Consider the following 5,677-nt stretch of genomic DNA (forward strand, 5'->3'; position numbering starts at 1 on the left):
CCTTCTCACTGCTGTCACCGCCCTCTAGTGTATGGACAGGCTGCATTTTCTGTGATGGATATGATGTGACAATCTTGTTTGAAAAGACACGACACACTATGTATACCTTAGCTTTTTTTTTTTTTTTTTTTTAGTAAGATAGCATATCTCTGTTACTACAAGACTGCACATTATTTAACGATATTTCAGAACCAAGAACACATAAGGGACACACGCATAAATTTGTTTGCAGCAGCCCACGTCTTCCGCACTTGTTTTGGACCTTCCATACCCAGCTAAGGAACACAGGAACTAGATGAATGTTTAATCAAGATGAGCATTTTAACAATTTGTGAAACCAGAACCAGTTTAGACGTTTCAGAACACCACCGATGTAAAGAAAATATGTTTCTGGTATGAGTTCATTCTCAAGCAGACCGTGTTATAAAATAAATGTATATTTAAAAATTGCAGCACTTTGTACTTTCAGGAAACTCCAGCACAGCAAAATCCTACTAGTTCTTTGTTTATGAGGGGGCTGGGCAGAGGTGTTTGTTGTAACTAATCATGTCTACACACTACTGACAGGTCTTCTTTATAAGTTATTAACTAGATTTAAATACTGAATGCCCTAATAAAGGGTCAAAGATTTAGCAGCTTTGCCTTCTTCATGACAGGAACCACAACCTAGTCTAAGGTCAGACTCATGCTAAATCCTGGCACAGGCGGTAAATTTTAATTTGTTCAGCCCAGTAAGCTGGACAGCTTATTCAGAGGTTTCTGTAATAACTATTATTATTATACAGAACTTATAAAGCGCCAACAGTTGGCTCAGCGCTGTACATTACAAAGGGGGACAGAACATGTGACAGAACAATACCAATACAATGCAAACATGAGGGGATCGAGGGCCCTGCTCTTTGGCGCTTACAATCTAGGAGGGAGGGGATGGTGGCACAGGAGGAAATGGCTGTGGGGGATGGAGTGGTAGGAAGAGTGGAGGAGGTCGACAATTAGCAGGGGGTGGGGTAGGCTTCCCTGAAGAGATGGGTTTTCAGGGTGCGCCTAAAGGAGAGGAGAGTAGGTGATAGTCTGATGGGTTGGGGTAGGGAGTTTCAGAGGATGGGTGACACCCTGGAGAAGTCCTGGAGGCAGACATGGGAGGAGACCAGGGAACTAGAGAGAAGGAGGTCTTGAGAGGAGCGGAGTGTGCGTGTTGGGCGGTACTTGGATATTAGGTCGGTGATGTAGTTCGGGGCAGTGTGGTGGACGGATTTATACGTCAGTGTTAGGATTTTGAATTTGATCCGTTGTGCAATCAGAAGCCAGTGGAGGGATTGGCAGAGGGGGGTGGCGGAAACGGAGCGGTTGGTAAGGTGTATGAGTCTGGCTGCCATATAACTATTTCATGTTAATACACCATCATCCCCCGCTGTGCCATTGTGTGCTGACAGGGAGACTACTACCCCACCAGAACATTGGCCAGTCAGCTGCTGACTTTCCCGAATGATCGCTTGACAGAAACCAGCAATAATATTGTACATGGGGCAAATGTAAGACGATTTCTACTGTACTGGCTAAAATCAGCCCGTGGGTAAGGGGTTTGACAGTTCAGAATTACGTGTAGTCTACCATGACAATTGGACCTAAGAAATATTTTTTTTTTTTTTAAAGTGTGAATTGAAACACAAACAGAGTGGGATTTCCTAAAACTGGACAGCAAAAAATGGGAATACACAACATTAGAAATTGCAGGTGAATTGCACAGGAACTGCCCAGTGTTCCTGTGCAATGCACATGACGTTTCTAGTGTTACATGTCCTCCCATATTTTGCTGTCCAGTTTTAGGAAATCCCACTTTGTGTTTGTGTTCCAATTCACACAAAAAAAAAAAAAAAAAAAAAAAAATCACATGTGCAGCAGTGCAGTTTGAGCCCATTCTCATTTTGAATGAGCTGAAATCGCACCACACCAAAAGTAGCGCAGGCAGTACTTTTTAAAGCACACAGTACATTTTGTACCACGAGATTCAGTGTGGGCAAACGCAGTTTGTGGTGTCGTTACCTTTGCACCGACACCTTACCTTCTGTAGACTGCAAAGGTGGTGTGGGAAACTGGAATGCGGTGTAGGAATCCTACATTCCCATGCAGTGTGAAAGGACACTAAAAAGTCTCTAATCCTCTAACAAAAAAAAAAAAAATGTATATACAGTCAGGTCCATAAATATTGGGACATCGACACAATTCTAACATTTTTGGCTCTATACACCACCACAATCGATTTGAAATGAAACAAACAAGATGTGCTTTAACTGCAGACTGTCAGCTTTAATTTGAGGGTATTTACATCCAAATCAGGTGAACGGTGTAGGAATTACAACAGTTTGAATATGTGCCTCCCACTTGTTAAGGGACCAAAAGTTATGGGACAATTGGCTTCTCGGCTGTTCCATGGCCAGGTGTGTTTTATCTGCTCATTGTAATTGGGATAATGAGGGAATAAAAGGTCCAGAGTTCATTTTAAGTGTGCTATCAACAAGAACACTCTCCAGGAGGTAGGTGTATGTGTGTCAAAGTCAACAATCAAGAGAAGACTTCACCAGAGTGAATACAGAGGGTTCATCACAAGATGGAAACCATTGGTGAGCCTCAAAAACAGGAAGGCCAGATTAGAGTTTGCCAAACGACATCTAAAAAAGCCTTCACAGTTCTGTAACAACATCCTATGGACAGATGAGACCGACATCAACTTGTACCAGAGTGATGGGAAGAGAAGAGTATGGAGAAGGAACTGCTCATGATCCTAAGCATACCACCTCATCAGTGATCATGGTGGTGGTAGTGTCATGGCGTGGGCATGTATGGCTGCCAATGGAACTGCTTCTCTTGTATTTATTGATGATGTGACTGCTGACAGAAGCAGCCGGATGAATTGTGAAGTGTTTCGGGAATATTATCTGCTCATATTCAGCCAAATGCTTCACAACTCATTGGACGCTTCACAGTGCAGATGGACAATGACCCAAAGCAGACTGCAAAAGCAACCAAAGAGTTTTTAAGGGACAGAAGTGGAATGTTATGCAATGGCCAAGTCCATCACCTGACCTGAATCCAATTGAGCATTTCACTTGCTGAAGACAAAACTGAAGGGAAAATGCCCCAAGAACAAGCAGGAACTGAAGACGGTTGCAGTAGAGGCCTGGCAGAGCATCTCCGGGGATGAAACCCAGCATCTGGTGATGTCTATGCGTTCCACACTTCAGGCTGTAATTGACTGCAAAGGATTTGCAACCAAGTATTAAAAAGTGAGTTTGATTTATGATTATTATTCTGTCCCATTACTTTTGGTCCCTTAACAAGTGGGAGGCACATATGCAAACTGTTGTAATTCCTACACCGTTCACCTGATTTGGATGTAAATACCCTCAAATTAAAGCTGACAGTCTGCAGTTAAAGCACATCTTGTTTCATTTCAAATCGATTGTGGTGGTGTATAGAGCCAAAAATGTTAGAATTGTGTCGATGTCCCAATATTTATGGACCTGACTGTATATTGTAGTTTACCAGTACTTGGGATTGGCAGGTTCTCTCATTTAGTTACACCTCTTGGGGGGAGATTTACTGAAAAGGGTGCAGCTCTGCATAGTAACCAATGAGCTTCCAGGTTTTATTGTTAAAGCCTAACTGAACAAGCTGAAGTCAGAAGCTGATTGGCCAGCATGTACTCCAGATTCAGAAAATATCCCCCTTTGTTTACACGCATTCCTCCATTGCATCTATTGATGGAGCTGTGGCTCTCACACCTCACACAGGTTGGACTGCAAACAGGTCTGTATTCGTTCAGCTTCATAAACACAAAGGATTTATGGACTAGTAAAGTAGTTTGCCTCCTGTTCATCTCCTAAGGGCACAGATTCCGCCCCCTTCTCCTGTACTTGCTACAAACCTGAAAAAAAGAAACCTAAGGCAGCCACCGCATCTAGTAGAGGGGAGAAGGATTAGCACATCAGTCAGTTTTTACTGCTGTCAGTGCCCCCATTTATCTTTGAAAGTAAAAAGAAAATACCACATTTTTAGGTTGTCCCCAGAAAAAGTAAGAGGGGAAATCTTTCAATGAGGACACTAGTTCTGGCAACATGGTGTCTAATTCCCTTAATTTGCTGGGATTTCCTCACTTCCTGTTTGGCTATGGGACAGGGAGTGAAGAGAAATCTCCGCAATGGGACACAAATGGCAAAAAAAAAAAAATAATATCTGACAGCAGGATTCAAAGAGAAGTTCACCTTTTAGTAAAAAAAAATAAAAGCAAACTTTTGGCAGGTAAAAAAAAAAAATAATAATAATAATATCTGACAGCAGGATTCAAAGAGAAGTTCACCTTTTAGAAAAAAAAAAATAAATGCAAACTTTTGGCAGGTAAAAAAAAAAAAAATATCTGACAGCAGGATTCAAAGAAAAGTTCACCTTTTAGTAAAAAAAAAATAAATAAATAATAAATGCAAACTTTTGGCAGGTAAAAAAAAAAAAAAAAAGTGCATTTACTATTTTTGTCTGCAAGAGCCTGTAAATAATTGCAGATCACTGATGCAAGTCTTTTTTTTTTTTTTGACAGCTAGGGGGGCATTAAGACCCCCTGCTGTCAAAGCGGGGAGCGAGGGCCAGGCTGATTGTAACGTTACAAAAGGTGAACTTATCCTTTAATAACCCTCCCATGCTCTACCCAAAAGTTCGGCCTATAGTTCTACTTTAATATTTACTGCTATGAGAGGCCATTACAGATATTCTGATTTCTAGGTGCATGACCAATGGAAGTTTATGGAATTGGTCCACATAACAAACGCAAGCCAGACAGACCTAGAAATTATGCAAGCCAGGGACATAACGTGTGTATGATCACAATGGGAATTTGAGTAGTTATATTTTCCCCTAATATAGACTAGTTTCTTTCAGGCAGTTTCTTAGAAGAAAGCAACCAGTCGATATTTTAGGCAGGAAACTAGTTTTTGGTTTGTCAGACCTCGAACCACTGCTTTTCCCCACAAAACAATGATATGGATCTAGTTAGCCAGTTTTTTATGCAGGTAAACAGTACAAAGCATGAGAGGTGGATCTGGAGGTTTGTTCATACTTACCAGATCAATTTACCTTGTTTGGATCCCCAGTGCAGGAGAGGATAACATACTTGCCTTATTCCTCGCTCCCCTCTCCTCCGCTGACCGACCCTCCTGAAGCTTGGGCACCAACAATGCAGGACCAGCATAGAAGAGCTGAGCAGAGAAGGGGGAAGGTTTCAGGGTTCTGGTTACAGAAAGTAGAAGCCTGTGGTAGCGAGGAAGAAGGTATGTAAAATGACTTTTTTTTTTTTTTTAATATTCCCTAGGGAAAACTGCCCCCCAGTTTAGCTTTAAAGCCAAACTCCAGGTTTATGTTCCATTTAAACAGCTTGGTTTGACCAAGGTGGCCCAAAGGAACCATTTCCTTTACTAATGAAGGCAGCAGCTCTCAGGACTGTATAAGCTGTATCATTATGGAGTTCTGTGTTGTGTTCCAGCAGTGGTATTGGGTGCACTTGTGGTCTCCCTAGTCTTTGTATCAATGAATGCAAGGCTTCCTCAGATTGGCTGACGCGATGACCTTGACATCTAGTGGCAGTTACAGGGAGTTGCATAAACCATATAATACTTGGGGAAGGAACAAG

Source organism: Staurois parvus, unplaced genomic scaffold, assembly GCF_062004578.1.
Source record: "Staurois parvus isolate SC_StPar_1 unplaced genomic scaffold, SC_StPar_1.0 ptg001490l, whole genome shotgun sequence".
Taxonomy (NCBI): domain Eukaryota; kingdom Metazoa; phylum Chordata; class Amphibia; order Anura; family Ranidae; genus Staurois; species Staurois parvus.